Here is a 26,469-nt window from a genome sequence, read left to right as displayed (position 1 = left end):
ACCTGAGGACTACCTCTCTGCCAAATTTCAACTAATTCTGTTCAGCCGTTCGGGCTGTACCTTGGACTAAAGGTCCCTATGGAAAATTGCATGGGGAAAACGTGTTTTGGGACCCCCCTTGACGAATCCCCCCGAGACTTTCAGGGTAGGAGCGGAGCGCCCCACCTATTTTGAAAATTTCGCGAGGATTCGTCTAGTTCTCTAATTGCTGTGGTTTGTTTATTACTCAAATTGGTATATTTCAATTTACTGGATTTGTCCAATCTTTTAAATTGAAAATGATGTTGACAATCCTATGGATGTGCAAACTTGTTTAACTGAGGAAAATGTAATTTTTGATTGCAGTAGCGACAGCAACTTCAAACCAAAATCCAGATTCTTGCCTCAAATCCACAATGAGATTATTGATGTGTTTGATAAAGGTGTAACTCAAGAATTTAAAAGATTGGACAAATCCAGTAAATTGAAATATACCAATTTGAGTAATAAACAAACCACAGCAATTAGAGAACTACAGAACAACAAAGAGGTTGTCATTAAAAAAATCAGACAAGGGTGGTAATGTTGTGGTATGGCCTACCAAGATGTATTTAAATGAAGGTAGACGACAACTGGATGATGTTGACAGTTACACAATCAGTAACAGGAGTTGTTACGAAAATAGCAACATCGAATACCAATTGCAACTAGTTGAGTGGAAACGTCAAAGATTGATATCAGACGAAGAGTACAGATTTCTCAAATGTGACCATCCAAAACTGCCGGCCCTTTACTTATTGCCAAAGCTACATAAAGACAGGGTCAATCCTCCAGGACGACCTATTCTGTCCTCTATAGGGAGCACCTATGAAAATACCTCTAAATACATTGACCATTTTTTACGCCCTTATGTCCAAAAACTCCCCTCCTATTTACAGGACACTCGAGATTTTTTAAAAGTTATTGAAAAAGTCCGGTGGGAAGAAGACATGTGGCTAATGACACTTGATGTCAATAGCTTATATACGTGTATACCACACGATCTGGGAGTACAAGCTAATCAGCACTTTTTGAAACAAAGAGACATTAAGTATCTTTTACACACTGAAATGCTAGTATGCATGATGCAAAGATGTCTTTCGAACAATTTTTTCCTGTTTGATCACGTCATCTATTGTCAGGCCCGGGGTACGGCGATGGGAACCTGCTTCGCCCCTAGCTACGCGGGTTTATACCTGGGCTGGTGGGAGGAGCAGGTGGCTTGTAAGATCTTGGCCTTTACCCAGAACGTTTGTCTCTGGGCCAGATATATAGATGACGTATTTTGCATCTGGAAGGGAGAAAAAGATGATGCTTTGCAATTCGTGGCCAACTTAAATGCAAATGACTGCAATTTGACATTCACGTGCACAATAGAAAAAGAAACCATCGAATTTCTGGATGTGATTGCTAATGTCAAAAATGGTAAATTGGAAAGCAAGCTGTTCCGGAAACCAACAGCAGGTAATAGCCTGCTACATGCGGACAGCTGCCATCCAAAGAATCTGATTCGCAGCATCCCGTACGGGGAACTTTTAAGGGCCAAGAGAAATTGCAGCACACAATCAGACTTTGAATCAGAAATGACAAACATGAAAGAAAGATTTGGGGAAAGAGGATACTCAAATAAAATAATCAAACAAGCATGTGCTAAAGTTAGAACAGTTTTGATGGATGACCTTTTAAACCCAACAACCCCTAAAGAAGACCAAGATGAACCAATCAGGTTCATTACTGCATACTCTAGCCAGTCGTGGCAGGTTAGAAAATGTCTGAAAAAATATTGGCACATCTTAAACATTGATCCTGTGTTGAAAAAAGCAGTGGGAAGTCAGCCGAAAAACACATTCAGAAAATGTCCAGCTCTTAAAGATCTTCTTTGCAGCAGTGCTGTAAGCAATAAAGAGCAAAAATGGAGAGAGATAAAGGGATTCTACACGTGTAATTCATGCAAGGCATGTAAAAATAGCGTGAATCGAAAGGAACTCACTTTATCAAAAAGTCAGAAACCATACATAATTCAAAAACATTTAACGTGCAAATCTGACTTTTGCATGTATGCTTTGTGTTGTCCTTGCCCTTTAGTATACATTGGAAGTACTATTCACCAGGTGAAAAAACGAATCTTGGAACACACTAGGGCTATTATCAATGAGGACAAGCAATATCCCATTGCCAGACATTTTAAAGAAACACATGGAAAAAACATCAATGTCCTACAATTTTGTGCCCTGGATAGAATTCCAAAATCAGAAAGGGGTGGAGACAGAGTGAGAGAGCTACGAAAATTGGAGTCTAAAATGATTATTAAATATGATACCGTACAACCATTAGGTTTGAACAAAGATGAAGAGATGTCGGTTCATTTAGGTTAAATAATCATTAACGTGCTGTATATTTGACACTCAAATTACAAGATATTACATGATGTAAATAAGAAGCCATAAGTTTGTTTTTTAATTGTTTATACTAGTATAGTGATTGCAAAAATTTGTTTATGTTTTGTAGGAGACCAAACTGTCAGCATACCATTAAGAAGATCTACTTTCAGAGGCATTATGAAATTATGATTTGGTTCGCGCAAAGTGAGACAATTAATTATAAGAGCCACTGATAAATTTGGGCCCACTGGGGCAGTATTCACAAAAATCTATGAGACAGCCCACTGGGGCGTAAATCAAACAGCAACATGTAGCACACAGCAAGATTGGTCAATTGCGTGGTTTTACACAAAATCGCTTGTTTGTAGTATTATGCCCACTAGGGCCGGACTTATCACTACAATTGTTTTGAAATTAACCTGTACCAATATGCATAATCATGTTCGTGTTTCTCTTACCAGATATTGTAATCAGTGGCAATTACAAAATGTTTGAAGCAGTAACTTGTGACGATTTGACCATTACAAAATGGATGCCAATTTTGAAGGTCTTTATTATTGAGTTGGGGCAGGTAGTCCTACCTTTATGTTTTGTTTAAACACTATATGTAGCACTTTTCCCAAACTGCTGATTACCCGTGACCAAGGTGCAGTGGCACCGAAACGCGTCGGGTGTTTGTTTGCTATTTCTTAAATAAATAATCACGCTAAAGGAACTGGGCTCAAGAACGCCTTTTTTTCATCGTGGAAAGGCTTTGTGGACATATATATATATATATATATATATATATATATATATATATATATATATATTTTAAACTGGGGCCTAGTGGGCTTTCTGCCCCCCCCCCCTCAGAGGGCAGATCATCTGCCTCGGGGGGGGGGGGGGGCAGACAGTCTTATTCTTTCTTGGGGGGGGTAGGTTGGGGGCTTTGTCTGGCGCATTTAAAAAATCCCTGGCGTCTAGGGTGCTTTCTGCCCCCCGAAAAGACTGTCTGGGGAAATTAAATGGGGGGGAGCAAAGGCCCTTGCCCAAGGGGCCGATCCCCCCTCCCTGGTGGCTGCAATCCCCAAGCAGAGATCCACTAGGGAAAAGTACCATTGGGAAGGGGAGATCCTACCCTTTCCTACGATACCTCTCCCAAGTGTTTGGGTGCTCGGGGCGGAGATAGCCCCATGAGCACTGAAACATTCAAACTGAAATGAAGTTTCCGTTTCGTTTTCAGTCTAATGGCGACAGCGCGCCATGCGCGCGATCGTCATTGGACTGAAAACCTGTGAAGGGCCTCGGGAGGTTGGGGAAGCTCATCCCCACATCCAGCGGCCCAAAAAAAAACGGAGATCCCTCTGCTGTTTGCAGCAGAAGGATTTCGTGGCCCTGTCCTCATGACGGAATAGTTCCGTCATGGGCACCGAAGGGGTTAAGTTGAGTCAATGTTTTCTTTTGCAAACAATATTAGTGTCTCTGAAGAATGTACACTGAATCATTGTGGGAGATTTAAAGCTAAAATCTCGAACTGTTCCACTCTGACTTTCGGAAATACAGAGTTGGAAGAGGTGTGGAGTGTTCCAGTGGCTGTTTTGCCTGGTAATCTTAGATCAGATAGGCAAGGCTTATGCTTTCTGGATTGCCTGAGATCAAATTACTTTATCGCTTTAAATGGCAGGCTTTCAAAGGACTCACCAGCTTCTCTCACCTTCCACTCCTCTCGAGGGCAATCATTAATTGATTACATGATGGTTTCTTACCAAACGTTTGGCGCCTGCTAGCAATTTAAGGTACTGAGGACTGATATAAGTGATCATAGTACTCTCTCTGTGGATTTTGACTTGGAGCTAAAAGTGCCTGAAAGTTGGAATTCTAGAAACGACCCCATTGTTTACAATAAAACAAACGGAGGGTACATTCTGGTCAAATAGTAACATGATGAACCTAGCTGCTCATGTAAAAATAGTGAAGTCAGACCCTTCCGTTACTTCAGAAAAGACACCCTTTTGCCTGGTTTGAAGAGCAACTGTTCCTGTTTTGATCGTGTGGGAGTACAAATAGTACTACTAGTGTTAAATCCTCTGTATTATCTCTTGGGAGGTAAAGAAGGTAAATCGTGATATAAACTTACTAGTAATGAAACAATTAAAGCAGTTGTCTCTATTGAGTCAGAGGGAAATTAACTGGCTAAAGCGGGTGAGAACTAAACTGAAGCTATCTGAACGGAGCAGGGAGGAGGACAAGAAATGGATGAGAGAAGTCACCCTCTCTGGTGACTTGCATAAATACTGGTCATTAATAGCAGAATATTGTGTTTCTAGAAACAAGGCTGATGCCATCCCTATATCCGATGCAGAGTGGACCCAATATATCTCGCAGTTATATACCATCAATTATATTTATGGGTGGTTGTTGGAGTCGAGTGATGAGCCTCCCTCTTCAAACGTATATGGTCCGCCCTCTTGTGAGGAGATAAAGAGTTTCATTAAGGGCGCAAATTTCTCCGGAGCGAATGGCCAGGATGAACTCCCAATATCTGTTATCGAACAAGACATTTCTGCATTGGCTTCGTTTGTGTGCCCGGTGTTCCAAAATTATATGTGTAGGGCTATGCCATCTTCCTGGAAAGTTAGAGTTGCTGTGCCTCTATATAAAAAGGGTTCTAAAACTTCTCCTGCTAGTTTTAGGCAGAATGCAATATTGGACATGACTGGCAAATTGTTTGCCAAGAGTATTCACCTTCACCTCCAGGATTGGGCATTTGGTAACAACTTTGTTCCTGTGAAGCAAGCTGGCTTTCACAAAAATTGTGGAGCCTTAGATAATATCACTGCCCTACAAACATTGACAGATAAGTATCCTTTGAGTAAAGGAATGGCCGTATAATCTGTGTTTATTGATCTCTCCACAGCCTTCAATACGGTTGACCGTGGGACGCTGTGGAGGAAACTGGTTGCATTGGGGATCCCTGCGCACTTGCTCAGGTTGATTGTCGCATTGCACTCTTCAACTTGGACTTAGGTTCTAATGGGAGTGAATCAGGGTCTCTCCAGCAAGGTAGACACACAGGGGTGCTTACTTGCACCCCTGCTTTTCTCCCTTTACATCCATGACCTACCTTGCAGAATTGGACAGCTTAAGGGGGGGCTGCCTAAAATAGGAGCAATGAGCATTCGCTGTTTACGCTGATGATGTTATGTTGGATTTAACCCCTATAGGTCTAAAGAGGAGTCTCTTAGAGTTGGGAAATTATGCGGATAAACATTTTTTAAAAATAAATATTCTTAAGAGTAAAGTTATGTTTTTTAGGTGCCAGGGTGCAGAGTTAGGATGGGTATGCACGGGTTCTTGGGGAATGACAAGCTGGAAGCAGTGACGTTGTATCCATATTTAGGCAGAATTTTCGCTAGTAATAGCCTAAATAAGGATCATATTAGTCAGTATAGAAGTAAGGCTTTATCTCGAGCCTTGGCTATATCCAGATTATATAAGTGTTGTGGGCAAAGGCATTTTGCCCATGTATTGGCAGTATATAAGATTAAGATTCCGCCTTCACTGAGTTAAGCCTGTGAGCTAATGGAAGAACGGTATCGGTACTTTTTTTAGATGGTTGAAGGGCGAATCTGGTGCAGAATTTGTAATTTGAATTTTTCAGCCATACCATCAGCTCTTCGGCTTGAATTAGGGTTCCATTTACGAATGCGTTTGCTATGGCTGCTATTTTAAGGTGAGGGAATAGCTTACAGAATTGCGGACCTGGTTCCATTCGAGCTGCACTGAAATACGAAATGTTTCAATGTTTGAAGGGAATAAGTGCCATCTTTTCAAACTATCGAAACTTCGAAATATGAAAGCTCTAGATATGTTTGACATAGGTCAGAGTAAGAGGTCACCTCTTCCGAAGCTCTCCTAAAAAGCTTTTGATTCAAAAAAATCAATTTATGAATTGAGCTGGAAAAGGGATATTGTGCTGTGTGCTCAGCATGCTCGGAACAAAATAATATTGGAGAGTAGTATTTGTATATAAAAATTTTTTTAAAGCTTATGTAGCAAGGAACCTCCCCCACGGTGTTCGCAGAACTGTTTTGTTATTAAGGTTGAATCTGCTTCCGCTACAAATTATTACTGGATCTAGGGAGGGACTACCAAGGGAGGAGAAATGTTATGTTCTTTATGGGAACTGTGTTCAAAACTTAAATCTTACCTTCACTTGTTCCAGCGCCAATTACTAAGACCAATGTTTTTAAAGTATAATATAACTATAGTAGCGGAGGCCGGGAATTGTCTTTTTGTGCCACCGTCAGAAATAGCCAGTGCAAATATTTTCACTTTTTTTTTAAAAACAATTTTAAAGTATTTTTAGAATTGTTTGAATTTTTGTAATTCTATAGTAATTTTATTTGGTTATGATTTTGTGGAATAACAGCATTTTACGTCCCTAACACTTTACATAGAATAAAATAGAATTATTGTACTAATTTTGCTTACAATGCAGGATGTAATGCGCAAATACAATTACTGTATTAGAATAGCACTGTAAAACACTTTGTACTACTTTTTTTGTATGTAAAATGTGTTTAGTTTTGTGTTATAATGTTTAATTGATTTGATTGTACTTTTGCACTTTTCTCTGTCCATGGCCCATACTTAACTAAAGTAGAGTATAATTGTATGCCTATTGGTTTTCCTCTTGTATTTCAGAATTTCTATATAATTTATATGGAATGGAATGCGTTTTAATGAAAAATGTAACTATTTTATGTGGACCTCTGAGTTTCAAATCATATAAAAAAATTAATTGAATCATCCTTTGCTTCCAAACACCCACACTTCATATTCAATCAAATCACAGTGGTCCACATCTTGGTGGTTATGAATTTTTCCCCCAAATTAACTATCATTAAAATATGTTTGTAAATGTATTTTAAATTTAGTTTGCTTCCAACTTTAATACCGAATCAGACTATTTTTAATAACGAACACTAACTCTATCCAAATTTCACTATTCTAATTTCTTGGTTTTTTTTCATATTCACGTGCCATTCTGCGGCTATGGAGCAAATTGAGCACCAGATTAATTTCATTCAATTGTCAATCGGCTAAAATGGTCGTACACGGCAAGCATTATAGTGCAGAGGCTCCTAACCTGGGGTTCGTGACACCTACTTAGGGTTTCTGCAACTGCTCAGAAAATGGTTATTAGCAGACTAATAAAGGATATTTGCATAAAAAAGCAAAAGTGAAAAATTTAAAAAACGCCCTGTAAAATGTAATTGGTACACTAAGCTTGCTTCGCAGCAGCACTGCAAATACTGAACTAGAATTGACGATTGGTGACATTGAATGAAGCACTTGTATGCACCATCAAAAATACACACGCAAAAACCAAATTATGAAAAGCTCTAACCTTTTCATTAAAATTACAATTTAGATTTTTGGATATTTTTTGCTTGTAAATGAAATCAAATATTTCATAATGTGCATACTGGTTCAATGTACACTTGACTGTATTTTCGCGCATTTATTGGAGGTTCAAACTGCAGAACTCTCTTAGGCTGGGGTCCTCTGTTTCCAGTGGTGATTCGGAGGAAATCCACAGAAGTCAGAAGGTTGAGAACTGCTGTGCTAGTGCACCCTGTCACCCAACACAAGCTTCACTGCCTCACTACCGAATTCCCAGCAGACAATAATAATCAAACAGCGAAATGGGGTGACCCAAAGTCCTCTCCCGGTCTGTGGATGTTGGAAATAATGGATCATGCAGACAGGTACACTATCAAGCCAGACCTAAAAAGGGGGGGGGGGACCAAGTAGAGGAGAAACATCTACAGACGGAAGGACAAACAAAAAAGAAAAGCTATAATATCTCCAGAAAAGTGGCAGATTAACAGTCACCTCAAGATCAGGCACACTCACTTTGTCCATAACTGTTATTAATAGTGATTGGAATACAAACACAAGGTGCGAACATTGAAGCATTCTGGATAGGCGTGGCGTAGCGGCCAGGACGGCTGACTCCGTACCATGGGGCTCACGGTTCGGTTCCAGGCACTGGTGGCAGCTAAGCCCTGTGACTCTGGGCAATTGCTCGCTTAATCTGCCCGACGGCCCCCAGCGCCTTGAGACCCTTAGGGGTGATTAGTTCCCGCTTTACAAATACCGGGTTATATTATTGTTGAAAATAACTGGACAGCTATTTGGGCATTTTTTTGGAACATATGTTAAAAGAGTGGTACTCTGGGTATAATTTAGGATATTAGTAGGTCCTGCAGCTTCAAAAACGGGTAGAGTATGGAACACTGGTTACGAGCACTGAAGCAGATACATGGCAGTAGGTCTAGTAACAAGCATTTGCAATGCAATAGATCTCGCATTTACGCGAGTTTGAGCTATTGGCATTGTAAATGACATTGGCTTTTAGTTTTGTTTTCGTATTTATGTTTTAATAAAGAAAACAAAAATAAAAGGCATTGTTATTTGCAATGTCAATAGCTCAAACTCGCAAATGCTTGTATTGGTTCCTTGAGATTTATTTCACTGCCACCCCAAGAAACTATGCTGGGTGGACGACTGATCCATCGCATTCGTGAGTGACCAAGACCATTACCAGGGACCACAGTAAGCAAAAGAGAGGTACGTGTAAACGCCCATTGCAATCAAAAAAGGTGCACGTCGCCTAGCAGACCACTGGAACCCGCTGTCTTTGCAAAGTGCAGACACCAAGGCAATAAAAGACAATTAAAAAAAAAATAAACACATCTAGGTAACAAGCGGGACTCCAACTGCCCTATCCCAAAGCAGCACAACCTGCAATTAAACTAAATGGGTAACAAAGACATTAATTCACACATGATGACCTAGGTCGCGCTGCAGCTTCCATTTGTGAGTGACTATACAAAATTTCGGGCGCGCTGCTCTCACCTGACAGGTAAAAGGCCGCTACATCAGCCAACGCCTTTGCTGTCTCTTCAGGGGGCTCCCCCGCGCTACTAGCGCCACTCATTGTCCCGATTGAAGCCCAGCTTTTCCGAGATTCACTCGCCAGGATTTCTGGTCAAATACAGGGAAAAGAGGGGTGAAGATATTGCAGCGCTTCAGAAGCTTAGTCTCTTCTCCATCTTGTTTTCAGCGGCCGGGGGAGAAGGCGGAGGGAGGGACGGTTTCCGGCGAGGATTGTGGTCACGGCCTAGACCGGAGACGGGTGCACAATCACTCAGTTCTCCAGTACCAGTCGTTTTGTCAGTCTGGTAATGTACAGAGTAAAAATTAGAGCCAACCCGCAAAACTACTTTTCGAGCTGACGGGAAAGAATTAGATAGACCCAAATTAACAATAAACATTTTGACAACAGTATCAATAATAATAATAACCAGTGTGTGAGCAGACTTTGGTCTGTGAACGCGCTTCCCACGAGCAGATTGTGGTCTGTGAACGTGCTTCACATGAACAGCTTTTGCGCGTTCATTTTATTGGAGTGCTCCTCTCCGGAAGACCTGCTGAGTTAATTATAGGTCCTTTCCGGAGATGTGCTATTATTTAGCAGTGTGGGGCGCTTGTCGGCATGCTGTCATAATGACTGTCTTTGTTCTGCTCGGGAGCAGGCGTCTTACTGGCGCCACGGGTCCATTAGGCTTAAAAGCTGCACAGCAGGAGAGAATTAGGGCAGCATGTTTTCGGACTTTTAGGTAATAACTTTATTTATTTACTTAGAGCACCAATACTAATTGCAATACTATTTAAACATGCTGCACTTAACATTTTGAAACGCGGAGAATCAGCGACATACATTGGAGACACTACCTGTTTGAAGACACATTGTTTTAGTGCGGTAAGTTCTGTGAACTGTTTAGTTTGTTACTTATTTATTTACTTTGTTATAGTGTAATTTCGCTGTAGTGTTTGAGCGTAGTGTTTGAGCGCAGAAGGAAAGAGTTTCTTTTAAGGTGAAAAACTGATTACTGGGCCAGGGTGGCATATGACTGCTGGCTGCAGAGTGTTCAAGGCTATGCCTGCCTTTCTCCCCTGGACGTACCATATGCCAACAAGCATTTACAATGCAATAGGTCTCGCATTGACGCCAGTTTGAGCTATTGGCATTGCAAATAACAATGCCTTTTATTTTTGTTTTCTTTTTAAAAACTTAAATAAAAGGCATTGTAATTTACAATGCCAATAGCTTAAACTCACGTAACTGCGAGACCTATTGCATTGCAAATGCTTGTTTGTAATAGTGTTTGTAATAGCGCTGCGAATATGCCACATAAAGTACAGAAAACGTAAGATAGAAAACACGATGGGCATTTGGGTATCATACTTTAGTATTCCAAGGGTATCAGAGCAATGTCTGAGGTCCATGTTCCTGCACAGCTGGACCAGCAAGCGGGACTTTGGCCTCCTATAAGCAGGACAAAGGAAGAGTAAATGCACTTCGGTCTCCTCCACGCTCAGACATACGGGGCAGTCCCGACTGCGGTCGCCCAACCACTTAGTGGTGAACGATCGAAGCGGAAGTGTCCCGTGTCTGAACTGGATGTATAACTTCTTTGCGAGGAGCGGTTGGATATCATCCAATGCTGGTTCTGGCCGATATTCTATTTTTGTTTCCATAAACCTTTGTGATAAGTGCCCTGGGGAATTCCTCCATAGCTGGGTCAGTTTTAACTTTCTGTAAATCTCAATAAGTGCCATTCTGGGAGTCACAATACTAGAATCTTTGGCTGAACGCCACAGATTTGCCCACCCCAAGGCCTGGCATGTGTTCTTTATATGCACCAGCCAAGACAATTTTCCCGCACCATGCAAGCTCATGACCTCCCTTAGCTCGTACCTATAAGAGGCAAGTTCTGGGGTGCTCCACAGACGTCGCTAGATTAGAAGTGGTCTTAAAGCTGTTTCATCTGCTATGGGACTAATCCCAAGATCCAACCTAAAGGGGGTTAGAGGGGAGCTAACAGGAAGTTGTAAGAGCTGCCTGGTGAAGGAATTCTCTGTTGACGATAGAAGGGTGCTGGAGCAGTGACCCCATAGTTCTGCCCCGTACAGAGTGGCTCCCCTAGCCTGAACCTTATAAAGTTCGACCGTAGGACCTATTACTTTGTGGCAACATTTGTTGTAGACCTTTAAAATACCCCCCCCCCCGCCCCCGAGGCCTGAGCCAAGTTTAGGTTAGCTTATTTTATTTGAGCCCCCAAGTCCATTTTCTTGGTTAAGGTAACCCAGAGATATTCAAAAATCGACACCCTCTCTAGGGCCTTTACGTCTGAACAGGGGTTTGGGTTAGTGCAATTTTTTTGCATTGAACACCATGTATTTGGTCTTCTGTAGATTAATCTCCAAACCCCTGTTTTTACAGAAGGCGCTGAATGCAACAAGGGCTCTTCGCATGCTCATGGGAGACGTTGAGTAGGAGGGTGTCATCTGCGAACATCAGAGCAGGTATCTTACGGTTCGCTAGCCTGGGGGCATCAATATCTTTTCCTGCCATCAAGAACTCTATTAAACCGTTTATAAAAAGGGAAAAGAGAGTTGGGGTCAGGACGGAGCCTTGGCGTACGCCTTTTTCAACCGGGAAGGGGGCTGAGAGCTCTCTGTTTTTGCCATATCCTATTTGAGTGTAGTTGCCATGGTGGAAACATTTCATCTCATGGCAAAGATAGTCTGGAGCCCCTAGTTCCATTAATATTCCCCACAATTTATCCCTCAGAACTAAATCAAAGGCGGATTTAAGGTCCACAAAAACAAGATAGAGGCTGCCACCCTCTATGGTCACAGTTTTCCAATACAGGAGCTGTAATCTAAAGATTTAATCGATGGTGGAGATCTTGGCCCTAAACCCAGCTTGAAGAGGTGCGAGTACATTGTGTTCTTCTACTCAGGCCTGTAATCTGTCCAGGAGAGCACGTGCATAGATTTCCTGGCTTACGTGAATTAAGCTAATGGGCGGTAATTTGCAGGGCTCATCGGGAAGCCCTTCTTAGGTCGAGCCTAGAGCAGCGCATGCTCCGCTAGCTCGACTTTTAGTAAGGGGGTTTTCAAAGTGCTACCACTGGCCTCAAGCTTGCGTACACGTGTGCAGCCGCCATGTGGGTTTCTGTCAAGGCTCATTAAGCCTTGCATGCCTCTCTTCGCCTTGCAATTCCCTCCCCCTCCCTCACCACAGAGCGCGTCTTGAAAGACAACACAGTGTCCATTTCCTACACTTTCAATTTGAGTAGACAGGTAACAGGTTAAAGCAGATGGCACGATGTTGAATAGCGTCCAGCGTTTGTGCATCAAAAAAATCATGGGGTCTTGCCTTGAGTTGTATTGTAGCAGCAGAATATGGAGATGTTCCCAGCACTGCCGGTAATGTGTGTTTCCTTTTATTCTTTAACTTTCTTCTTTTATTCATAGATGCTTTGGAAGGGGATTCTTCTTTAGCTTTTGGTTGACTTGAAACCTTTGAGGAATTCTGTTGACTGAAGTGAGTTGGTACATGTCGTGCTAATCCCCCCTGAGAGGCAAAACTTGCATTGCAACCTCCAACCACACACTTGAGTGGCTTATCCCCGCTATGGGTCAGCATATGCCTCTGTAACCAGCTTTGACTCATTGAAGGTGTGTTGTATACTTTGCACCCTTTCCACAAACAAACAAAAACCCCTCCTCGTTGTCCATCCACATGTATTGAACGAATGAGATCTGCAAGATCAGGGCTAGAGTTGAAGCAGATCTGGCACAGGTCCCAGCAGCAGTTGTATGATATGTTTTTTGACGCCGAAGTTATGCTTCCTTGGCCATTCATCATTGTTGGAGTTGAATGGCCACTGGAAATGGTGCTGGCGCGCACCTCACTCTGCCTCTGTTTTGCTCGCGCTTCAACTCCCTCCCCCCCACAACAGAGCGCGTCTTTTAACTTTCAGCCCGGACGGAGGTAGTGTGGTAATCTGCCTGGTTTCCCTCCCGGTATGATGGGGTAAAATCTGCCTGATCTTACTTTTTCGATGCGCAGTTTGCGTAAGACAGTACCTGCCAAACACCTACAGGCGGAAAAACCAACAGATTGCCATAATTAATGTGCATCCAAATCGATGTTTTCCGTGCCATTGGAACGAGCACTGTGGGCCACCTTTCCATGTCAGTTTCAGTTATGCCCACAAATGTTAAGAAGGCACTAGCTTCCAAATTTGTACACTGGACCAACAAAGAAATGTTACTTTGCGGAATCCGAAGTAGACTACGGTAAACCACAGACCTCCTCCCGGGAAATTCGCAGCCACCCTTGCGCTCCCCGCAGCCCTTCTGCGGCACTGAAAAGGCCTTGAGTACGTCCCTCCCTCCCTCTGCGAACTTAGTCTCCCTCGCCCCTTCATCCCAGAACAAACTCAGTCTCCCTCGCCCCTTTATCCCAGCGGGTCGCCCCTATTAGACAAGCATTGGCATAACCAATAGGTCTCGCCTTTGGGACCTTGTAAGTAAAAAAAATAAAAAAAACTAACGTGTAAGACTTCACGCTCACATTTACTGCATCCTAAATACGAAGTACGTGTATATATGAAGTGTTATACTTACAAGATAAATACATTTTTGGCCATGCTGAACTGTGAAGCATGCTGAGAAACACTTTCGTAAAATTCCCTCTGGCTTCCAAATTCACACAGGTGACGCAAAGAAATCCTTCCCTAGTTCAGATAGTGTGTGTGAAAAATAGAGAATAGTGAAAAAAAGTAAAAAGGTTCAATAAGTGAATGTTCGGACTGGTGTCTAACCCTGTTGATGTTTAATGTGTACTTTGAGCAATACATCATGAAAAATGAATGTGCACAATGTGGATATATTCACTTACTGATCCTTTTCAATTGTTTTCACTAGTCTATTTTTCTCTCACACAAGCTGCGCTGGTGAAGAATTTATTTGCGTTGTTTTGTTACTATATGTGTGGATTACATTGCATACAGCATGATTTTTCTGTATATCAACATGGCTACTATTCGAGCACTCAATGTGTTGAGGAGCACAACAGTAGTTTTAGGCTCGAAAACAGACTAGTTTATTACTAAAGTGAGCCTCTCGGGTTTTTGCATGCTCTATTATCACATATATTTTGCTGCTTGCATTAACAAGCCAGAATCTTTTCCATTGCCTGCTGCTTTTCACATTTCACAGTAGATGGGGGATCGGCTCAGCAAGTGTACATGGCATTTCATGTTTCTGTATCAGAGGAACATACATAACCAGCAGCTTGCGTGTGCTTTCTGAAGTAAGTAACTATTTACCATCCTGTCTACCAATGAAAACAGGCAAGTCCCTCCTCGCTCTATTGACCACCACATATGAAAAAGGCATAAAAAGTACTTGTGACTGGGATGTCTGGTACTAAAGGGCCACTCAAAGGAAGGCCTCTGACGTCGGGTCACAAGACATAAAGATGTGGGGCTTTACATGACTATACATGAGATCTTTTGAATTATTTAAGATGTAAATAGAATACAGGAATGGTTTAGTCTAGTTGGTTACGAATGTGTTATGAAATATTATAGGGGTGTATGTAGCACTCACCCTCATACATTTTGATTGCTGAATTATTAATAATTATGGCAACAATGCTTTCCCACATTATTTGTAGGAAGAGACCACTAAATACACATTAGTTTATTGCAAAATGCCAATACCTGTGTGTGGGTCTGTATGTACTGAGTTCGTGATTCAGGCTCCATTTTCTCCTGCAGATTAGAGATATTCTGACCGGTTTGTCTGATACCCCTTCCTACAAGAGAATAACTCTGTGGTAACGGTGAGAGATACCTGCCAGGTTCCCATCTATCGGGAAAGGTCACAGTTCACTTTTGGGGCTTATTAAGTCTACCGGGTGTGACCACAATAATTTCAGGGAATACACCAAGATGGCAAATAGGGGCCGACATCGACCACATTAGCTGGCAGTGGCCAATGCTCTTTTTGGCCTGTAGCCCGGAAGGAAGAACATGCGTCAACTGGATGGAGGAGTTTCTCCCCGCTTAACCAACAGATACACCACCCCCCCCCCCCCGAAAGGAAGCAAAAGGGTGTCTGGAAAAACATCTTCAGGGGATCCCACTACCATAACCTTCTTGTCCAACTGGAAGCAATCAGACTTCGTTTTAGTCAATGTTGTTATGTGACATTACAGCTTTTATTTCCCTGATCAACCAAGGGATGATGGGCATCGGAGAAAACCCATAATTTACTTTATAGTCACGGCTCCGCACAGAAGCAACATTTAGAAAGATCTCCAGAGGGATAATCTCTTGAACAAAACAGATGGCATTTTGTTTTCTCTCCAGTGACAGCACTGGGATCCCTCATCACACAAACAGCAGGTTCACTACTCCTTGTCAGTTCTTCCACTTGTGTGATGCAATATTCATCTAGTTCATAATAATGACTTAGCCTTTATATACACACACACATATATTATATATATATATATATATCCAAGAAACTCCACTGCACAGCGACTGCACCTCGTTTAACAAATGGAGCACGGACCACAAGTGAGTGCGCAGAATTTGGTTTATTTCCCCAAGCTTCTGTCGGCCATTATGCGTTTCGGCTACAAGGAGCCTTGATCACATGACACGTTGGCAAGTCATCTGACTTTTTTTTCAACATTTTTTTACCAGTGTTAAAGTGACAGTGCAATTATAAATGAATACGTGTTTGAATACCAAGGCATTAGAGCCAGTCTGGCTATATCTTGTTCCATACACATTATATATATATATATATATATATATATATATATATATATATATACACACACACACACACACTCACACATACATTTACATTGTGTACAGTGAATAGACACTTAGGATTTAAACTGTATCATGGTACAAATACCAGTTTGAATACATCATCCATTTAGACACATATACCCATTTAGTCTTCCGTCGACCTTGAGATATACATATATAAAACATATGTAATTTTCAGAAAAACACACATTCACTGGATGATGTCATCAGTGATGTCACTGACCATGTCAGGAGTGATGTAATATGTGACGTCATCAGCAGTGCATTGCGGGCACGCGAGTTATAGTTAGCTGAACTAACTATAACAGGAGAATTTCAATGGTTTTGTACGAGTGAAATGTCAAACTAACTAGAACGCCTCTGAAACCTATGGTTTTTTTAAGTGAATTTCTAAGGTTTTTTAAATGCGAATTCCTAACTATAACGTGCCTGAAACCTATGTTTTTTAGTGAATTTCAAAGGTTTTTTTAAATGCTAATTTGTAACTATAACGTGCCTGAAACCTATGGTTTTTCTAGTGAATTTCTTAGGTTTTTTAAATGCTAGTTTCTACCAATGCCTACAGAGGTACGACATGTGAAGATAGAAGAAAAAACACACAGAAAGAAACAAAAGAAATGCAGAAAGAAGCAACAGAAGTCCTCAAAGACGAAGAAAAGCGCAGGAAGAAGGAAGACAAGCAGAAATGACAAACAGAGGAGCATAAAGAGGCCTTGTTGCAAAATCATCCTGTCCCCTCAACTTTTTCAGACGGGTAATGGTGGTAACTGATTCTGACCAACCAGTCCTAGAGCCAGTGCTATGCTAAAAGACACTAAGAATACAGTTAAAACACCTACATACATTAGGGAACACTATGCGTTGGGGTACCCCTGTGATTACCATAGCCTCCTCTGTAAGCCCCTAGTACATACTAGGGCAGGGGGATTAAAACGACCCCTTTAAACCCGCCACAGGGCGCGTTTGCACACGGGTGAAGGGAGGGGGGGGGGCCTGAGGTGACATGTGTGTAAACACACCCTGTGGCGGGTTTAATTTGGTGGATAAAGTCCCCTTGAAACCTGAGTGTCCCTTGGGTCCAACAAGACCCCAAGGTATCTCCAGTTCGCGCCACAGAGCTGCGTTGCAGAGAGGTGTAAAAAGGGGCACTGTCTGGAGCACCTCTCTGCAGCGCAGTGGTGCTTACTGGAAGCACCTGGTGGGCTAGTTAGCCTTCAGGGGCCCTCAGGATTGAAGGGGAATTATTTCCCCAACTTAAAACGCGCCATAGGGCGTGTTTGCACACGTCACCTCAGGCCCCGTCCCCTCCCTTCCCCACTGTGTAAACACGCCCTGAGGCCGTTTTAAGTTGGGAGATTAAGTCCCCTTGAATCCTGAGGGTCCCTAGGGGCAAATTAGCCCACTAGGTACCTCCAGTAAGCGCCATTGCAGAGAGGTGTAAAAAGGGGCACACCCTGCACCACCTCTCTGCAACACAGTTCAGTGGCGCCTACTGGAAGCACGTGGTGGGCTAGTTGGCCCTCAGGGTCCCTCAGGATTGAAGGGGAATTATTTCCCCAACTTAAAACGCGCCACAGGGCGTGTTTGCACACGTCACCTCAGGCCCTGTTCCCTCCCTTCCCCACTGTGTAAACGCGCCCTGTGGCCGTTCTGAGTTGAGAGATCAAGTCCCCTTGAATCCTGAGGGTCCCTAGGGTCAAACTAGCCCACTAGGTACCACCAATAAGCGCCACAGAGCTGCGTTGCAGAGAGGTGTAAAAAGTGGCGTGGCCTCTGAACACCTGTCTGCAATGCAGCTCCCTGGCGCATACTGGAGATACCTGTTGGGCTAGTTGGCCCTCAGGGACCCTCAGTATTGAAAGATAATTAATTCCCCAACTTACAACTCGCCACAGGGCGCGTTTGCACAATGCTGAAGGAAGGGGGCGTGGCCTGAGGTGACATGTCTGCAAAAACGTCCTGTGGCACGTTTTAGGTTGCAGAATTAATTCCTCCTCAATTCTGAAGGTCCCTGGGGGCCAACTAGCCCTCCAGGTACCTCCAGTATGCGCCAGAGAGCTGCGTTGCAGAGAGGTGTTCAGAGACCACACCCCTTTTTACAACACTCTGCAATGCAGCTCCGTGGCGCTTACTGGAGGTACCTGGTGGGCTAGTAGGCCCCCAGGAACCCTCAGGATTGAAGAGGAATTAATTCCTCAACTTAAAACGCGCCACAGGGCATGATTACACACATGACACCTCAGGCCCCGCACCCTCCCTTCACCGCTGTGCAAACGCGCTCCGTGGCACGTTTTAAGTTGGGGGATTAACTCCCCTTGAATCCTGAGGGTCCCTGGGGTGCAAGTAGCCCACCAGCTACCTCCTTTAAGCACCACAGAGCTGCGTTGCAGAGAGGTGTAAAAAGGGGCGTGGCCTCAGAACACCTCTCTGCAACGCAGCCCCCTGGCGCATACTGGCGGTGTCTGGTGGGCTAGTTGACCCCCAGTATTCAAGGGGAATTAGTTCCCCATCTGCAAAAGCGCCAGGGGGCACGTTTGAAGAGTGCTGCAAGGAGGGGGCGTGGCCTCCGGTGCGATGCCGATCTTTTATTTATTTATTTTTTAAGAAGGGGGGGCTGTGTGGCCCCCCTTCGTTTTCTAATTTCTTGGCCCTGGTGACCCCATCCCCCAGAGCCTGCCCCTATTTTTTTTTTATTTTTTTTTTTTTATTTGGAAGGGGGCCACGTGCCCCCCCTCCCGAGGCCTTAATCGGCCCCAGGGCCCAATCCCGTAGGGCAAGGCCTTTTATCCTTTTTGGAGGGGGGCTGCGTTGCCCCCCTCCTCCGGCCACTTATGGCCCTGGGGACCCCATCTCCCGGGGCCGGTCTTTGTTTATTTATTTATTCAAATTTTGGGGCGGGGGCTGCGTGGCCCTCTCCCGGATCACTTGTAGCCCCAGGACCCCATGCCCGGGGCTGGCCCTCTCCGTTGGGGACAATGGGGGGGGTCCCCAATCCCCCCACGGTCCCACCGGCTCCCCACGTCCCTTGGGAGCCGGCATTGCTTTTCCACATGGGGAGCTGCTAAGATGCAGCTCACCGTGTGGAAAAGCAATCTTCTTTGGTTTTTGGAAGAGAGAGCATTTTCCTGCTCTCTCTTCCAAAAACCAAAGCAGTTTGCTATGGCAGGGCGGGAGCTGCAAGGCTCCCGCCCAGCCATAGCAAACTACAGTGTCCCGGGATGGACACTGCAGGAGCCAGCCCTGGGGGGTGGCGGTCCCCAGGGCCATTAAGGGCTCCAGGAGGGAGGCCGAGCGGCCCCCCTCCCAACATTTTCAAAGCCCCAGGGGGTGGTGGTCCCCGGGGCTTGGGGGTCCTTAATGGACCCCCAAATTTAAAGACAGTGCCCTGGGGAGGTGGCGGTCCCCGGGGCGTGTGGGGGGCCATGTGCCCCCGCTACACAAGTATTTAATTAATGCCTCGGGTGGCGGTCCCCGGGGCTTGGATGCCCCCCCCCCCACGTTAAAATTTAAAGCCCCGGGGGGTGGCGGTCCCTGGGGCTTGGGGGCTGTAAGCCCCCCCCCCCCGCACATAATTTTATAAAGCCCCAGGGGGTGGCAGACCCCAGTGCTGGGGGGGCCCCTCTGGGCCCCCCCATTACAATTAACATATTGCCCCCGGGACTTGGCCCTCCCGGGGGATAAATAGCAACGAAGCGCGGTAGCCCGCGCTTCGTTTTTTTTTTTTGCCGAAATTCGCGCTGGATCCCTTGCTCACTTTGCCACTGAATTCAAGATAGCCTGGCTGATGAGGGTTATGAACCCGAAACCGGTCCAAGGATGCTTGTTTCCGGTCCAGGGAGGACATGGCTTGGCAGTTCGGGCTGGGCTGTTCCCATGAAGCCCAGGATCAGACTGATTTGCATATGGCCATGTCTGAACTGGGGTGGCGGAGTGAGCTAAAGAATGATGATGGATTAAACCCAGATCAGTTGACTGGGGGTGAGTGGTTGCAATGTTCAACACTCCGTCCATCATCCCCTTTGGTTTTGCTTTGTTCGCCCTAAGTTGGCAGGGTATGCCCAGATGTGAGTCCCTTGCTCACTTTGCCACTGGATTCAAGATAGTCTGGCTGATGAGGGTTATGAACTCGAAACCGGTCCCAGGATGCTTGTTTCCGGTCCAGGGAGGACATGGCTTGGCAGTTCGGGCTGCACTGTTCTCATGAGGCACAGGGTCAGACTGATTTGCATATGGCCATATCTGAAGTGGGGTGGCGAAGTGAGCTAAAGAATGATGATGGATTAAACCCCGATCAGTTGAAAGGGGGTGAGCGCTTGCAATGTTCGACACTCCGTCCATCATCCCCTTTAGTTTTGCTTAGTTTATAAGTTGCCCTGGTTTCCTTAATTTGTGGTCTATTATTTGCCTTAATGGCAACTAGAAGCTGTGACTTAGCTGTTCTACAGTGTTCGTTGTACCATAGATGAAGTGGATTACTGTTCGACCTAGTCTTTCTACTAGTAATAAAAAAGGAAGCCAGAGTGGATAGCATGTCTTGATGATTATTGGAAACTATGGTCTGGGAGGTTGAGATGCCAGTCGTTTCAGAGTGCAGATGTGCTACAGTGAGTAGGGCGCTGATTTTCTGGTATAAAGAGGCAAGCGTGGTCTGTGATTGCGCGAGTTCTCCCTCAACGTATTCTCCTGCCTCCATTGGCATCGGTAAATCTAGGAATGGGTCGTAGCTTCTGTCATATGGGAGAGACATTAATTCAAGGGTGTTGTGGTCCCTCTCGTGTCGGCGAGTGATCTTAAAATCTAGGACCTTATGCCACAATTTAATGTCCACTAGGATGTAATCTATGATTGATACATGCCCTGGTCTATTATGTGTGTGCTTCCCGGGGCTGTCCGATGTTAAGACAGCCGTTGCATGCCCTTAATTAATGGCTTAATGTAAGTGCATGCATCTGTAAAGCCAACAGGTCCAGGCCCGTATGGGCGGAGTATTGGACTCTGGAATGGCCCAAACTGAGTCCTCCTCGCTTGAGATACTATTCAGGCATTCGAATTGGCAATTGAAATCCCCTCCTATGATTATCCAATAATTGTCCGGTATTGTTAAAAGGAAAGTGGACAGTGTATCAAGAGTGTTGGAGGTTTGGCCATAACAGACCAGTTGTGAATAGACATTAATCAGAGCAATTTTGATAATTGAGGTGAAAGTTAAAAAAAGTAAGCTAAAGAGAAATAGAAAAACCCAAAGCCGTTCACAAACCAAAAATTACCTGCTCGAAATTGAGACTTACATATACATCAGCAATGAGCAGCAGAAACTGGGACCAAGCTTCGGCAACAGCCCCAGCAAAGGGTCCAATCATCACCATGCCAATGTAGTAAAGGCTTGAATACATGCAAGAGTGTTTTTTTTAATCCTTTTTTTGTTTCACAGTTGGCAGATGACGACACATCCTTGTCATCGTGAATGGCTGTAGATTTCCATTTAAAGAGTTCAGAAAATGACATCAGCCATCAGCATCCAGTCAGCATTAAGCCAGTTTGTCACAATCCTGGGCACACCCCTACTGCTGAAAACCGACGAATGGCTGACGGCTTTCAACAGTCACCAGGTCACAGAATTTGCAAAACACATGTTGCTCTACCATCACCAAATCACACTATAGTGGCCTCAAGCAAATGGAGGAATAGTTCAGTGTACGGACACACCAAAGAGGTAAAGGGTCTGAATCATTTACAAAACCACTATAAATGGCACCTCCACTTATCTTTGCAGGAGATCTCACCATCTCTGGTGGGGCAAGGCACACCTAAAGTCTGGTACCCAACAAACTGGAGACTAAGAAAGTGTGTGTGGGGGGAGAGGGGGGGGTGGAGGCAGCAAGCCTTTTTCCATATATGAATCCAGGATCTTGAGCAACATTGCAAATTCATATTGACTGCCCCCAAATCAGGCGCAATTTAGGAAAGAGTTGAAGACACGCCTACTTAAAGAATATTACATCACAAAGCAATAACAATCCAATTACCAGCGACATCCTGAAACACGCTTTTCCACACCAAACCTGTAGCCCCAGAAATCCTTCTGTTAGATGAAGGACCCCAAATATTCGCATGCATGACCATATTTGTCAAACGGAGAACAGAAAACGTCACAGGGAAATGCGGCACCAACAATGAATGCAGCATCACTGAGGTGTACATTAGTGTGTTGGTGTACTCTCAGGAGAAGCTGACGCAAATGCCATTCATCCACAGATCAAAGTGATGCAGAAAAAAAAAAGACACCATTAAAACGGAGAATAGAGATCACCATAAAATATTTACACCTGAACCTGGGACAATTTAAAGACAACTCAAGAGCGCCCCACTTCATTGCGTTATGAATAACTACCTGGAGAATAAAAACTTGAATACATGCATGGTAGCCAAGATTACAGCTGAAGATCCATAGGAATCAGGTAACCAGGCCCAAGATAACACAGAAAGAATGACACTATTCATCCTGCAGGGAAGAACCAAGCCCACAGTGATATGGTACCCAACCCAGCGAGCCCTCGGCGTTCCCTCTTCTTTTGGAAGACTTTGGGACTTCTAGAACGAACTTGTGTTTGAAATTCATTTTAAGAGGGGAGGAATGTAATATATGTAAAATGTTTCATATACCCCTGGTGAAAAGAATAACAAAATCCCTCTTTCATGAAAATATTGTCAACACTTCCTCTCTTTCCACCCAATGAGTTAGTTGGTAATACTAATGTATCTGTTGCACCTCCTACTGGTCCCAACCGTTAAAAAAAATCAATAAGCTAACACACTAAGTGTCAATAACCTTTAGGAATACGTGGCTTTTGAAAAGTCCAAATTTCTGTGGGGCCTAATAAGAGTTTTGCTTCCAAATTCCCCCAAAACTGCTATTTACGTAGAATAGTTGTACAGAATTTGATGTGCTGTTGTAATAAGTTAACGCGTGAAAATGAGAACTAAAAAAAGATTTTGCTCAGCGATTATTAACTGGAATAGACAGCTTGCCATGTTTTGTTCACGGAATACGTATAGTGGTAGCAATGCTAAAATCAAATGTATTTCTCTTTCTCGTCTCATTTTCAGTGGAACGGGGTAAGAGCACTTGGCGGTACCTTGCTATTGTAAGGCTGCCCGGGGGGGGGTTGCGCAGCGGCCCGCCCCTTTGAGGGCGGCCGCCTTAGTGCCACAGGAAGGCACAGGGGTGGGAGGTCGTGTCCCTGGGATGGACCAAGGGAGACCCCGCAAATTTCATTACTGGCCAAGGTAGCGGCAGACTGGAATACAGGAATAGACTTTTGTTTTAGCACCTATTACCCCTCGCGCCACCTGGGATTTTGTCCACTTCACTGGGTATGGACCAGCTTGGCTGTTTGGAGTGTTCCTGATTGAGAACGACTGGCTTGAGTTCAATGTCACTATGGCCTATCTAACGAGCAGGAGTTACACAGCATCTTCTCTGGAAAGTAGGGAGTCCCAGCACTACATCCTATAAAGTGCCGAGTTCCAGAACACTCGCACATTTGGAGCCCCAATACCAACCGCACCCCAAACCCGAATATAGGTGAGAAGCATAGCGAGGTGCTTGCTGTCTTCCTTCAACGAGGGACCGAGATGCTGCCTTGTCTAGAGTGGTAACGTGGACTGCCCCCTCTTGAAACTACTGGTGCCAGTACGTGTACCCCATTCCAAGCTCCACTCCAAACACCAGAGAGCGAACCTACCCTTCACCCCTACTCTCGCTATACTAGATAACAGAGATGCCTGCCCTTCTCCCCGCCCCTTTAAGCCCAGTGATCTTAGACGTAGCTTCCCTACTATTAAAGTTTCCCTAGTGCCCGTTCCAGCAAGTTCCCCTGCAACGGTTCTTCCTTGTTTCTCGCAGTTACGATATCAAGACAAACTATATTATAAGTATTTTTACCTGAAAACGACAAATCAGCTTCTAGTTTCGCGCCAACCAAAAACGGTAGAGCGCATGCGTCATTCCGAGCAGAATTACTGGTTGCACAATGAGACCAATGAACATTGCGCTGCGGTCGGAAGAATATAAAAATAGTCAATGGGGCAGCCATTTCCTACTAGTCAATTCTGGCGGTGGATAACAGGAACACAGGCGTTAAACTGTAAATAATTTCTCTGTAGGGCGTTAGCAATCTGCTTGTCGTACCATGGTAGTGTCTGCAAAACTTAACGGAGTAGAGCCGGTGATGGCAGGTGAAATGTGGTCTAGTGTTAGTGGGTTGATCCTATTAGAGGAATAACCCTTAACCACGACGTAGACTAGCGTTACAGTTTCAATAGTACAGTGCAGAACAGTCAGATATAGTGCAAATCATCGGATGTTTGTGAAAATATGCGTAGACTTGCTTGCCCAAAGTTCATTGAATCTCCAATCCAATATATGTAACCTCTTTAAAGTAAATATATCTGAAGTTGAAATCTTGCCAGAAGCACCTACGGTATCACCTCACGGATGAACTACAATAAATTGGGATTTCGATCTCAATAATATGGATGAGGACTCAGAGTTGTTGCCCAGCATATGCGTACTGAGTGGAGCAGCATTGCCGGTTAGTGGAGAAGACACAGGTAAACGGAGAGATGAGCCAGCCGCTCAAGTGCAGCCAAGCCACCCTTGACAGAGCAACTGCAGCGCATACTGCATACCAGTGGAGTCTAGAGAAAGAAAGCAAGGGGTGAGGCATTCTGGTGGATTTCTGGCTTGGTACGTTTCTGCCAAGCTCACTATTCCACGGAATGCCTGTTGTTGCAGGTCCTCTCTCGAGTGAGCAGCTTGGCTCATACGTTGCCACCTTACTACCTTAAAGTCACTCTTTTGCACCCAGTCGTGGTGAATAATTCCACCAAGTGCCGATGATCCATTCTTTTCACAAAATTTGATCTATATACACATTTCCGGTGGTATTCAATACCTCAGAAACAATCTAGTGTCTCATTCTCCAGGGTTGTATGATTGTCTTCGTACCCCTTAATGGTCTAGCACCATGTGCCATGCCATGGTAACGACCTTGTTGTTGACAGAGTGTTTAAATAGTGATAAACGTATGTTTATGTATGTTTAGGTTCGCATAATTAGGCTGCCAAACTAATTTACTAGCCCTTGTATCTTTGCTTTGACAACCAAAGAAAAAGTGCATGGTTTTTTCTTCGTTTTAAAAAAAAAACTTTTCATAAAATAGTCGAAATGAGATTCATTTCATGGTGGATCTATTTCTTATACTTAATAAAATGTATTCCGTGGTGTACATTTGGGGAAGCCAAGTCAGAGATATTCTCGTAATGTTGCAATAATCATGACTTTTGCTGCCTGTAGCCACAATTGTTTACCTTATTTATTTTGAATGGCTTATTGTTCAATAATACATTGTCATCTCCCTTGTTTGTAGGGTGAGGGGGATCATTATTTATTAATAATTTAGACAGTCGCAAGAGTAGCCTGTTGTACTTAACACACATTTCTAAGGTGTTTGGTTCTTGTCATGTAACTTTATTAGTTCAGCCCCATTGTACCACTTCTCACCATGCTGAAAATATAGATTTCTACTACTTTGAACCTATAAAATGTGCCTTTTCTGGTGTGTTCCCCATGTCAGACAGTTATCTGACTATATAAATGATTTCCTCTTGACATATTAGCTATTTTGATGCCCAATTAAACTAACTGCCCTTTTTGTTCTCTGTAATGATACTTAATTGTGAATTCTATGTCAGGACAGGAGCCTCCGATTATGCTTTCTCATTTCTTTTATTCGAAATGCTCAGCAGCCAATAAAAACACAGTAGATAAAGAGAAAAACTACAGTACCCATAAACACCAGGGTATCACGTGACCAACCATAGAGACCATAGTATAAAAGGTCATGTAGAAAGTATAAAGTAACAACAAAAGAGGAAGGGTAATAACACGACTGGTCCCCTCAAGGGAAAGTATATGAACCAACGAAGTCAGTGTAGTCTCAGGAATGCACTAACCATCCAAAGAAAGCACAGATCTCCAGAGTCAGAACCTACCCAATAAATTACAGGGAGGAAAACAGACCTAAGGAGGTAATACAAGTTATGTATGGAAAGCCCTCACTCACCAACCTAGTTGGTGACATGCTTCATCATCGGGCTCCACCGGGCATGGCCGAATGCCATCCCAGTGTGCTGCAACGCCAGGTTACTGCGGAGCGGGATTGTGTGTGGTGACAGTGAATTTAAAATTCCCAATTGAGTCAAAAAAATAGTTTATTAGTTTTGCTAATTGGAAAATTAAAAAG

General features: G+C 44.0%; 1 protein-coding gene and 1 pseudogene across 2 annotated transcripts in view; both read right to left on the bottom strand.

Annotated features, from left to right (window-relative positions):
• Positions 1-21,528, bottom strand: part of LOC146856936 (zinc finger protein AEBP2-like) — a 37,936-nt pseudogene extending 16,408 nt beyond the window's left edge.
• CHEK1 (checkpoint kinase 1) overlaps positions 1-24,198 on the bottom strand; it is a 206,691-nt gene extending 182,493 nt beyond the window's left edge. Inside the window, exons 1-2 of one of the 2 annotated variants that reach the window (XM_085647396.1) lie at positions 24,108-24,155; positions 9,309-9,631 (exon numbers count right to left, since the gene is read on the bottom strand). The gene's annotated coding sequence lies outside the window, so the exon portion shown is untranslated. Of the gene's footprint in view, positions 1-9,308; positions 9,632-24,107 lie in introns of both variants that reach the window. The other variant, XM_085647395.1, reaches the window with a different exon arrangement.
• Positions 24,199-26,469: the final 2,271 nt, after the last annotated feature.

The sequence above is a fragment of the Triturus cristatus genome, chromosome 3_2 (genome assembly GCF_964204655.1).
Source record: "Triturus cristatus chromosome 3_2, aTriCri1.1, whole genome shotgun sequence".
Lineage (NCBI taxonomy): Eukaryota > Metazoa > Chordata > Amphibia > Caudata > Salamandridae > Triturus > Triturus cristatus.
Note: the sequence above shows the minus strand (reverse complement) of the source record. Positions and strands in the feature narration are given on the sequence as shown.